Source organism: Bubalus kerabau, chromosome 17 (genome assembly GCF_029407905.1).
Source record: "Bubalus kerabau isolate K-KA32 ecotype Philippines breed swamp buffalo chromosome 17, PCC_UOA_SB_1v2, whole genome shotgun sequence".
NCBI classification, from domain to species: domain Eukaryota; kingdom Metazoa; phylum Chordata; class Mammalia; order Artiodactyla; family Bovidae; genus Bubalus; species Bubalus kerabau.
In genome coordinates, this window is record NC_073640.1 from 63,357,910 (window position 1) to 63,371,273 (window position 13,364).

Genomic DNA, 13,364 nt, shown 5'->3' on the forward strand with positions numbered 1-13,364 from the left:
AAAAACCTTAACTGAAAATAAAGCTTTACTTAAATTGAAAAAAAAAAAAAAGAAAATACTGAGACAGTGAGAGGGTAACAGGCAGGAAGGCCAGGGGTCTCCAAATGGAGGAAATAGGCTGCAAGTGTCAGACATTTTTATCTCTCTTAAGTGGCAGGAGGAATCTCTGGTTCCTCTGCCCTTTCTAAATCCAGCTTGAATGTCTGGAAGTTCTTGGTTCATGTACTGTTGAAGCCTAGCTTGGAGAATTTTGAGCATTACTTTGCTAGCATCAACACTATGAAAAGGCAAAAAGATATGACACTGAAAGATGAACTCCCCAGGTTGGTAGATGCCCAGTGTGCTACTGGAGGAAAGCAAAGAAATAGCTCCAAAAGGTGTGAAGAAGCTGAGCCAAAGAAAAATCAACGTGCAGTTATGGATGTCTCTGGTGGTGGAAGTAAAGTCCGAAGCTGTAAGTAACAGTATTGTGTGGGAACCTGGAATGTTAGGTCCATGAATCAAGGTAAATTGGAAGTGGTCAAACAGGAGATGGCAAAGAGTGAACATCAACTTTCTAGGAATCAGTGACCTAAAATGGACCAGAATGGGTGAATTTAATTCAGATGACCATTATATTTACTACTGTGGGCAAGAATCCCTTTAAAGAAATGGAGTAGCTATCATAGTCAACAAAAGAGTCCAAAATGCAGTGGTGCTGCTGCTGCTAAGTCACTTCAGTCGTGTCCGACTCTTTGATACCCCACAGATGGCAGCCCACCAGGCTCCCCTGTCCCTGGGATTCTACAGGCAGGAACACTGGAGTGGGTTGCCATTTCCTTCTCCAATGCATGAAAGTGAAAATTGAAAAGGAAGTTGCTCAGTGATGTCTGACTCTTTGCGACCCCATGGATTGCAGCCCACCAGGATCCTCCATCCATGGGATTCTCCAGGCAAGAGTACTGGAGTGGGATGCCATCGCCTTCTTCGCCAAAATGCAGTACTTGGATGCAATCTCAAAAACGACAGAATGATCTCTGTTCATTTCCAAGGCAAACCATTCAATATCACAGTAATCCAAGTCTATGCCCCAACCACTAATGCCAAAGAAGCTGAAGTTGAACAGTTCTACGAAGACCTACAGATTTCATAGAACTAACACCAAAAAAAAAAAAAAAAAAAAAAAAAAGTCCTTTTCATCATAGGGAACTGGAATGCAAAAGTAGGAAGTCAAGAGATACCTGGAGTAACAGGCAAGTTTGGCCTTGGAGTACGGAATGAAGCAGGGCAAAGCTAACAATTTTGTTAAGAGAACACACTGGTCATAGCAAACACCTGTCAACTACAAAGTGTCATTTACCAAGAGTATTGCCAGTGACTGAACAACAAAGGCTTTTTCCATCCGCCTCTACAGAGATTGAACCCCATGCTGCTATAGCTGTTGACCTTCAACAACTGTGGAGTGAGGCACTCCATGTTCCAGGGAATCCGGTGAGACAGGTCTTTAGATAGTTGGATTTTTTTTTTTTTTTTAATGTTTTCAGGAACAGATTTTATGGTCTCAATCACTGCACCTCCTCCTATCTAGAGAAGCACTAAATCCCTTTATGGTGACATCATATCCTCATGACCAACAAAAAACCTTTTGTAAAATAAGTGCTTCATGGTATTGAACTTCCCATTCACCAAAACCTTATATATTGACCTTCCCCACTACCGCTTTGAAGCAGTCTCTCAGAGCTATCTGAGAGGCTGCCTCCCGGGCTACAGTCCTCATTTTGCCCTCATTTTGTTTGGTGTCATCCTAAAATGTTCTAAGAAAGCAAAGGTTTTTAGAAATTATCACTGGTATTTATGCTCACCAATCTATAAAATGCTAATATAAAAGTCAGTTCTTGGCAGTAAAGGTGTTCTCCAGGTGGAGGCAGCATGGCTCAGGCATTCATGAGCAGCAAGATCATCTGGAAAGTTGGTCATGTTCATCAAGCCAACCTGCCCCTACTGCAGAAGGACTCGGGAGTTCCTCAGTCAACTGCCCTTCAAACAAGGGCTTTAGGAATTTGTCAATATCACAGCCAAGAATGGCATCAATGAGATTCAAGATTACTTGCAACAGCTCACAGGAGCCAGAATGGTACCTCGGGTCTTCATCGGTAAAGAGTGCATAGGTGGATGTATGGAAGCAACCTAGATGTCCATCAGCAGATGAATGGATAAGAAAGCTGTGGTACATATACACAATGGAGTATTACTCAGCCATTAAAAAGAATACATTTGAATCAGTTCTAATGAGGTGGATGAAACTGCAGCCGATTATACAGAGTGAAGTAAGCCAGAAAGAAAAACGCCAATACAGTATACTACACATACATATGGCATTTAGAAAGATGGTAACGATAACCCTGTATGCAAGACAGCAAAAGAGTCACAGATGTATAGAACAGTCTTTTGGACTCTGTGGGAGAGGGAGAGGGTGGGATGATTTGGGAGAATGGCATTGAAACATGTATAATATCATATAAGAAATGAATCGCCAGTCCAGGTTCGATGCAGGATACAGGATGCTTGGGGCTGGTGCACTGGGATGACCCAAAGGGATGGTATGGGGAGGGAAGTGGGAGGGGGGTTCAGGATTGGGAACACGTGTACACCCGTGGCAGATTCATGTTGATATACGGCAAAACCAATACAATCAGTTCAGTTCAGTTCAGCCGTGTCTGACTCTTTGCGACCCCATGAATCACAGCAAGCCAGGCCTCTCTGTCCATCACCAACACCCGGAGTTCACTCAGACTCACGTCCATCGAGTCAGTGATGCCATCCAGCCATCTCATCCTCTGGCGTCCTCTTCTCCTCCTGCCCCCAATCCCTCCCAGCATCAGAGTCTTTTCCAATGAATCAACCCTTCGCATGAGGTGGCCAAAGTACTGGAGTTTCAGCTTCAGCATCATTCCTTCCAAAGAAATCCCAGGGCTGATCTCATTCAGAATGGACTGGTTGGATCTCCTTGCAGTCCAAGGGACTCTCAAGAGTCTTCTCCAACACCACAGTTCAAAAGCATCAATTCTTCGGCGCTCAGCTTTCTTCACAGTCCAACTCTCACATCCATATATGAATTAGCCTCCAATTAAAATAAATAAATTTAAATTAAAAAAAAAAGTGCATAGGTGGATGCACTGATCTAGTAAATATGCATGAGAAAGTGGAACCGTGGACACGGCTAAAGCGAATTGGAGCTCTGCTATAATTACAGAGCAGATCCAGGCTGATATCCCCCCTTCAAGACTGGATGGCATTGCCGATAATGACAGCAGTTCCTGGAGGGTGGACCTGGGGCAACTTTACCCAGTCACAACAACTGCTTACTTAAAATTCTGAAATATGTTAACCTCAATAACAAGGGACGGGCATTTTGGGAGGTGAAAAACAGCTTGTTTTGACTCACTATTAAAAATGGACCAACTTGCAAAAAAAAAAAAAAGTCAATTCATGGTTGCTCAAGGAAAGTAGGAAGTGTGTTTTCAGTAAAGAAGGTATGAGGACTGGAATTGCATTTTGTGAAGGGAAAGGAAGTAAGCCTGACTTACAGGTGGCTTTTTAGGATGGAAGAACAAAGTAATGGGTACAGAAAGTGATAAGGTTTGTGAAAAGTGAACCATGAGAAGTGAGTTTTGTACATGGTTTAAAATAAGTGTAAAATAAATTTCATTGTTTGCCTTTTAAATAAAGTAAAACTTATTTAGCTTTGAATTTCACTTTACTGTCTGTTGCAAAATTTGAATTTAGCTTTTCTGCCTGTTAAGATGACACCTTTTCTTCAGATGGTGAACTGCCTTTGATAACAGATTAAAGTTTCTTTTTCTCTTAAATAATCTGTTCTGAAATCTTTCATTGTTACTTTGGCTATATGAATAGCTATTGTTTCACAATGACCTATAATCCTATCTGACTGAGTGTTCTAAACCTATTTGATTTTTGTTGGCAAAACTTCCTAAGTCATTGTAATGAAGAACTTGATGTCTAGCTAACTTTGGGATGCTTCAGAAGGCCCCTGAAACACCCCAAAGAGAGATATTACACTAATTAGGCTTATTTTCTATACAGAATGACATGGGAAGTATTGTCAAGTGAGTAATAAGTCTCGGGTTATATTGTATGGTAAATGTTAATATAGATATTGGAGAAACCATATGGTGCTGCTAAAATTCTGATATGTTTGCATAAAATGTTCTCAGGCTTAACTCTAATTACTATTTCAAAATATTGTCATAGTACTAGTCACATTTTGCAAGAATACTTGCTCTTCAAGAAGACTTATAGAAAGGACTTTTGGATAAATACCAGTTTCTGAACTGGGTAAGGATTCTAATGGAAAACCTGATGATTTCACAAAGCTTAACAGAAGGACTGATGAGTATGCTTATAACTTTTATGGTTTGTATCTGAAAATTTACTGGTTTGAATATGTGCTATCCAGGTGTGGAGAAGGCAATGACACCCCACTCCAGTACTCTTGCTTGGAAAATTCCATGGACGGAGGAGCCTGTTAGGCTGCAATCCATGGGGTCGCTAAGAGTCAGACACGACTGAGAGACTTCACTTTCCCTTTTCACTTTCATGCATTGGAGAAGGAAATGGCAACCCACTCCAGTGTTCTTGCCTGGAGAATCCCAGGGACGGGGAAGCCTGGTGGGCTGCCGTCTATGGGGTCACACAGAGTTGGACACGACTGAAGTGACTTAGTATAGCATAGCATAGCATATCCAGGTGTAAGGAAAAAAACCTTCCTCTGAAACTAATTATGAGAGCAATTTGGTAAAATTATATTTTATACACAAATTGAAACATTTCTCTTTTCTATAAAGTAGGAAGTCAAGAAACACCTGGAGTAACAGGCAAATTTGGCCTTGGAGTACAGAATGAAGCAGGGCAAAGGCTAACAGAGTTCTGCCAAGAGAACGCACTGGTCATAGCAAACACCCTATTCCAACAACACAAGAGAAGACTCTACACATGGACATCAACAGATGGTCAACACTGAAATCAGATTGATTATATCCTTTGCAGCCAAAGATGGAGAAGCTCTATACAGTCAGCAAAGCAAGACCAGGAGCGGACTGTGGATCAGATCACGAACTCCTTATTGCCAAATTCAGACTGAAATTGAAGAAAGTAGGGAAAACCACTAGACCATTCAGGTATGACCTAAATCAAATACCTTATGACTATACAGTGAAAGTGAGAAATAGATTTAAGGGACTAGATCTGATTGACAGAGTGCCTGATGAACTATGGATGGGGGTTCGTGACATTGTACAGGAGACAGGAATCAAGACCATCCCAAAGAAAAAAAAATGCAAAAAAGCAAAATGGCTGTCTGAGGAGGCCTTACAAATAGCTGTGAAAAGAAGAGAAGTGAAAAGCAAAGGAGAAAAGGAAAGATATACCCACTTGAATGCAGAGTTCCAGGGAATAGCAAGGAGACATAAGAAAGCCTTTCTCAGTGATCAATGCAAAGAAATAGAGGAAAACAATAGAATAGGAAAGACTAGAGCTCTCTTCAAGAAAATTAGAGATAGCAAGGGAACATTTCATGCAAAGATGGGCTCAATAACAGACAGAAATGGTATGGACCTAACAGAAGGAGAAGATATTAAGAAGAGGTGGCAAGAATACACAGAAGAACTGTACAAAAAAAAGATCTTCAAGACACAGATAATCACGAACGTGTGATCATTCACACTCACCTAGAGCCAGACATCCTGGAATGTGAAGTCAGGTGGGCCTTAGGAAGAATTACTTTGAACAAACCTAGTGGAGGTGATGGAATTCCAGTTGAGCTATTTCAAATCCTAAAAGATGAGGCTGTGAAAGTGCTGCACTCAATATGTCAGCGAATTTGGAAAACTCAGCAGTGGCCACAGGACTGGAAAAGGTGAGTTTTCATTCCAATCCCAAAGAAAGGCAATGCCAAAGAATGCTCAAACTATGGCACAACTGTATTCATCTCACACGCTAGTAAAGTAATGCTCAAAATTCTCCAAGCCAGCCTTCAGCAATATGTGAGCCATGAACTTCCTGATGTTCAAGCTGGTTTTAGAAAAGGCAGAGGAACCAGAAACCAAATTGCCAACATCCGCTGGATCATCAAAAAAGCAAGAGAGTTTCAGAAAAACATCTATTTCTGCTTTATTGACTATGCCAAAGCCTTTGACTGTGTGGATCACAAGAAACTGTGGAAAATTCTGAAAGAGATGGGAATACCAGACTACCTGACCTGCCTCTTGGGAAACCTGTATGCAGGTCAGGAAGCAACAGTTAGAACTGGACATGGAACAACAGACTGGTTCCAAATAGGAAAAGGAGTACGTCAAGACTGTGTATTGTCACCCTGCTTATTTAACTTATATACAGAACATCATGAGAAACGCTGGACTGGAAGAAGCACAAGCTGGAATCAAGATTGCTTGGAGAAATATCAATAACCTCAGATATGCAGATGACACTACCCTTATGGCAGAAAGTGAAGAAGAACTAAAGAGCCTCTTTAAGTGAAAGACGAGAGTGAGAAAGTTGGCTTAAAGCTGAACATTCAGAAAACTAAGATCATGGCATCCAGTCCCATCACTTCATGGGTAAACAGTATAAACTGGAAACAGTGGCTGCCTTTGTTTTTCTGGGCTCCAAAATCACTGCAGATGGTGACTGCAGCCAAGAAATTAAAAGATGCTTGCTCCTTGGAAGGAAAGTTATGACCAACCAAGACAGAATATTAAGAAGCAGAGACATTACTTTGCCAACAAAGGTCTGTCTAGTCAAGGCTATGGGTTTTCCAGTAGTCGTGTATGGATATGAGAGTTGGACTATTAAGAAAGCTGAGCGCCAAAGAATTGATGCTTTGAACTGTGGTGTTGGAGAAGACTCTTGAGAGTCCCTTGGACTGCAAGGAGATCCAACCAGTCCATTCTAAAGGAGATCAGTCCTGGGTGTTCTTTGGAAGGACTGATGCTAAAGCTGAAACTCCAATACTTTGGGAGAAGAATGCACGATCTGAGAGATGAGAAGTCTATAATGAAGACTTAGAAAATAGAACAATCAACCAAACAGAACTGAAGAATATAGTAAATGAAATGAAAAAAAAAAAAAAAAAAGCAGAAACTAAAATGAATCAGAAGAGGCTAAATGAGGCAGAAAACACATCAGTGAGCTAGAAGAAAGAGTACTGAAAATCACCACTACTGAACAGAATAAAAAAGAATAAAAGGAGGACATTTTAAGAGACTTCAGGGACAACAAGCCATTAATATTTGCCCTGTACGGTCCCAGAAGAAGGAAAGATGTTAGGAGGAGAAAACAGCTGAAACCACTCTAATCTTGGAAACGAAACAGTCACCCAAGTCTAAGAAACACCAAGAGCCCATATCTAAATAAAAACTTCATAGTAAGGATAAGCCAAAAATATGTAATAGATACACAATCAAAATGCACATGAAAATACCCTCAACATCTTGAGACTGTCCACTGTGTCAGGCTCCTTGGAGCAGCCACTTACCAGGTTGAATTCTGCCCAATGCATCAATCATTCAATAAAGCTAATTAGGGACTTCTCCAATGGTTCAGTGGTTAAGAAACCGCCTGTCAATGCACAGGATACCGGTTCCATCCTTGGTCTGAGAATATCCCACATGCCACAGGGCAATTAACAGCATGTGCTGCAGCTACTGAGTCCATGCTTTAGATCCTGTGAGCTGCAACTATTGAGCCCTCGGATCTAGAGGTTGTGCTCCCCAACAAGAAAAGCCAACACACACAGCAACTAGAGAACCTTTGCATGCAGCAACAAAGACCCAGCACAGCCAAAATAAAAAATAAAAAAATGAAGCAAATTAGACCTTCAAGTTTATTTGATGCAATTTTTGCACATTAATAGAAGTCAGTATAAAAAGCATCGCTGTGCTATTTGGATTACAGTCATATGAATGTTCTGGTATAGAGTGTAGAGAGAGTAACTTTAGTTACAAATTATGACTACGTAATCCCCAAACTTTACGTTGTTTGATTCCATGGTGACCAGAAATTGTTCTAGATTTGTTTAAACCTGAGAGCCTAATGCTGCCTTCTTAGCTGCTGTTATAAGTACTGAAGTGAGAGAAAACTGTGTTGATGGAATAACACAATTCATTCAGGGTTATGACACAAGTGTTTCTATTTCATTCATGGAAACAGGAAACCTTGATATATTCAGAATGTAGTTCTTTGAATACAACAGTAGCAAATGGTAATGACAGCTGTTAAATGTGATTCATACACATCAGATATTATCCTGGTTCCAATCAAATTTGATGCTCAAAATAATTGCTCTGTGTCAGGGGACGTTCAACTTTAAGGGATTCAATATATTACTTTCTTCTTTTGTGTGCCGTTTCTCAAGGACTCTCTATTCCTTATCAGTTCCTGGAAAACACTAATGAGCAGAGCTGCACACAGTTCTCAGGACTGAGATTATGAGAAAGGGCACCTGCTTGGATTCCTTTCAGTGACTCCCTTCAGTGACCTTTTACTTAAAGGTAATCTATTCAGTTATGCCCCTCTTACTCAGGATATGGAATGCTTTCTGGCCCTTTGAAGATTGTTATTTGCTTGGCTTTGTTCTTGTTCAATTTTTTTACTGCCTAAAGCTGCCTTGTATGAAGATACAGAAACATGTGTTTCTGCAAATAAAGCACCCTTGTTTCACTCGAGACTTGGGTCCCCTGAATCCTTCTTCCCGTCAACTCCAGTCCCCGGGGTCCCGGTCTACAAAGACTGCGACAAGTGGCGCCCGAACAGGGACCTGGTGAACGCCCTTGGCAAGCGGATGGAGTGACTGTTAGGACCTACAGAGGTCGGTAAGTGTGGGGTTATAGGACAAATGGCTGGAAAGCCCCACCACTTTTCTACTTTCCTTCATCATTTATTTAAGGTTCAAGGACTTTCAGTTTTGCGTCAACGGATAGAGGCTTGCCTCCAAACAGTGGTTAAATATAATCCCTGGTTCCCTGATGAAGGCAGTTTCGATTTAGAAATTTGGAGCCGGGTTAAAGAAAATGTTGAACAAGCTGCAAGACGGGGAGAAAATATTCCAATATTCCAATAAATTTCTGGCCCTTGTTGTCCCTCATTAAAGCCGTGATCTTGCCATTTCAAGGCAATTCTAGCCCCCCTGATATTTGCCAACAAGTGAAATGCTCATTATACGAATATAAATTACATGATAAGACTTTACAGAAGGCCCAATTAGAGCAACATAAAATATTTCAAAACGTTCCCACCATCCCTGCTCTGGCTGTCCCAAGTGCTCCTCCTCTTTCTCTTGTAACGGGCATGAAACCAAAGGTCCCCGCAATTAGAGGACAAAATTAATCTGATGATGATCCTTCTGATGCTCTCTTTGACACTAAAGCCAACATTACTTTTTTTGATGACAGTGATAAGCCCCTAACACACACTCATATTTATGAAAACAGACAATCCACTCATTCTCCTTCACGACGAAGGCTTTCTGATTTACTGGCTTTGCAATCTCGAGTCTCTGAGGCCGATGATCTTTTTGCCTTTCCTGTGTTAGCAAATGTTTATGCTCAAGGGCAACTAATACCGCAATATGAAGGCATTGGTTTTTCTCACATGCAACAGATGAAAAAGGCTGTAACTGTGTACAGCCCTCATTTACCTTATACTAAAGAACTTCTAAATGCTATGGCATCTTCTATTGGAAATTGTATTCCTTATGATTTTTGAATTTTGATAAAAGCTCTTCTTAAACTACAAAAATATCTTTAATGGATAATGTGGTTTCATGATGTGACCCAAGATCATGCCAATTCTAATGCTCGAGCTGGCACTCCCCAAAACCAAATTACTTTTAAAATGTTAACTGGTACCGGGCAATTTGATTTGGTGAAAGCTCAGATACAATGCCCTCCTTTGTTGCATGAGCAACTGAAAGAAGTTGCCATTGAAGCTTGGGATCGAATTACTCATCAAAGGGAACCTAAAAGTAGCTACACAAAGATATTACAAGGGCCTAATGAAGCCTATGCTGATTTTTTACCTAGACTGGGAGTTGCTATCTCCCATAATGTTGCTGGAGAAGAGATGAGAGTGCAATTAGAAAAACTGCTTGCATATGAGAATGCAAATCAGGAGTGTCAAAGAGCCATCACTCCAATTCATGAGACCGGGAATGTTACTGATTATTTGAAGGCTTGTCACAACTTAGGATCAGAAACTCAGAAAATGCAAATGTTAGCTGAAGCAATGGCCGCTACCTTTAAAAAGGGGAAGGAAGGATGTTTTGTTTTTGGAGATAAGAGCCAGTTTAAAAAGGACTGCCCTAAAAAACACACAGAAAACATTAAAACTACTAAAAAACCTCCAGGAGTCTGCCCTCAATGTCATAAAGGGGTACATTGGGCTAAAAAAAAATCGATCTTAGTGTGATGTTTAAGGGAACCCTGTTTCGGGCAACTCAAAGATGGGGACTCCCCGGGTCCCCATCAACAAAAACCAGGGGCAAACTCCATCTTTTCCCTCAAACCTTCACCATTCAGCAGTGCTGCCATCAATATACCAGCCCTAAATAATTTTCTTCTTTTTCCTCAAGCAGTCCCTTCTAGAATACCTACCAGACTTTATGGACCACTACTTCCACAAACCTTTGACCTTGTACTTGGCCAATCTAGTCTGACTTCTAAAGAAATTATTATTCATCCTGAAATAATTAATTCTGATTATAAGAAAAAAAAATTCAAATTATGATGTCATCTCAGATTCTATGGCAATTCAAAAAGGGGGGCAAAATTGCCCAATTACTTATTTTACATTTCTATTAACTCCTCTAATAATGTACAGGCAGGCGGATTCAGCAGTACAGATCAAAAACAATCCTTATGGACATCATTGGTATCTGAATGTGCCCAACCAAATATAAATATCAAAATTAATGGTAAAAGATTTTCTGGTCTCCTTGACACTGGATCTGATATTACTATTATTTTCAAACACTTATGGCCCAAATCCTGGCCTATACAAAAAATCTCTTGCCAAATTGCAGGAATCTCTCAAACCAAAGTAGAAGAAATTTATCAAAATGTTCAAATCTACCCATAGGAAGGACCAAAAGGCCAGCCAGAAATATTACGACCTTATATGATAGATGCACCCCTTAATTTAATAGGAAGGGACTTACTTATGCAATGGCAAACTCAAATATACATTCCACATTTTTCCTAGGGGCCACTGCTCATTTAACAAACAAAGCAATTCTTAAAATAACTTGGAAGAATGACGAGCCTATTTGGACAGAGCAGTGGCCCCTTACGAAGGAAAAATTACAGGCTACTAAAGAACTTATAGATACACAATTAGCATTAAAACATATTGAGGAATCTTACTCTTCTTGGAACTCTCCTATTTTTGTAATAAAAAAGAAATCTGGCAAATGACATCTCTTAACAGATGTTAGAAAAGTTAATGCATCTATGAAACCCATGGGTGCACTACAACCAGGGATCCCATCACCTACTACTATTCCTCAAAATTGGCACATTATTATTATTGATTTACAAGATTGCTTTTTTAATATAACTTTACACCCTTTAGACCGAGGGAGATTCACTTTCTCTCTCCCTTTTCCTAATCACATCGGGCCTCATAAAAGATTTCAATAGACTGTGTTACCTCAAGATATGCTTAACAGTCCTACTATTTGTCAAAATTTTGTAGCCAAGGCTTTACATCCAGTGTGACAGCAATTCCCTCATGCGTATATCATTAATAATATACTGTAACTACAAAAAGGAGAAATGATATTTTTGACACTGAATGGCCATATTCTTTAGACTCCAGAAAAAACTGATTAAAATAAAATCTTTTTTGAAATTGCAAAATCAGTTCTTCTTACACATGCAGTTAGGAAAAGGTTAACTTGTTAAAATACTTTTTTGGAGCTCCAGTTCTGCCTGGGAAACAAAAACAGGCCTAAGAAAAAACCTAAAGTTAACTCTTATCATGTCCTTTGGATACACAGCCCACTCTATCTGGGACTCCAGCCATAAACAAATTGGTGGAACTCAGAAAAAAAAAAAAAAAAAAAAAAATATATATATATATATATATATATCAAAAAGATATTTTAAATTTCAAGCGGAAGACTATATCTGTCTATCTAAAATTATCTATGTCTCAATGTATGTCTTTGTTTTTGGATAATATGAAATTAATGAGCTTTATTTAAATTCAAGTTCATGTGAACTGAAAAATATTCAATATTAAATATGTTTATTTAAATATAAATATAATTTAAATATAATTGTTTGCTAATCTAATTAAGACATGTCTCAAATCAACATTATATAATACTTTTATTGTGCCTAGATTTAAGGTAAACTAACTTTCTCAACAAAAATGTAACTCTTTATATATATATATATAAATATATAAATGACATGGAAACTTTTAGATAAACTCTATTAAAAATAATTATATTTTAAAAATGTCTATCTAAAATAATCTCTTAGGATTGGGGTAACTTAAATTCGTAAAATTGTACTAAACTAAATAATAAAAGTTTATTAAATAGCGAGGTCTTTTCCAAATAAAGTAAGATTTTAAAACATTAATTATTGAACACTAACTTCCTCTTACAAAAAGTTTTTCTTACATAAAAACTAAAGAGATTTTAGACTATTAATAAACACATATAAAAGTATATATAATAAATATATTATAATATATAATATAATAAATATATTCACCAATCTATAAAATGCTAATATACAAGACACTTCATAGTTGCTAAAGTAAGATGTATGCTTTTAATAAAAAGATATAAGAAATGGCTAATAAAATGATGAATACAAACATATAAAAAAGGTTTATGACAAATGAAAGAGAATTTTATGGCAAATGGATGTAATTCATTGCCCTGAACTTTCTTCCTCTTCCTTCTTACATGTCTTGATCGATACAAATTCTTCTTTTATATGGGCCACACCTCTCCGAGGTGAAACTACACAAAACATGTTATAACCCACCTGTTAGCTTACTTTGCAATAATGACAACACCTAATTCTATAAAAACAGACAATGGCCCTGCCTATATTATAAGCAGTTCAAACAATTTTTACATTCATTCTCTCTTAAACAGATTACAGACATTCCTTATAATCCACAAACACAAGACATAGTTAAAAAAACACATTACACACTGAAACTACAAATAAAAAATTAAATAAGGGGGAATACACAGAAACACTTTTATCTTCCTTACCCAGAGCAGACTTTACTAGATTCCAATGCAATATATTCTTTAAGCCTATTACTATTGTTAATATAGCTTTATT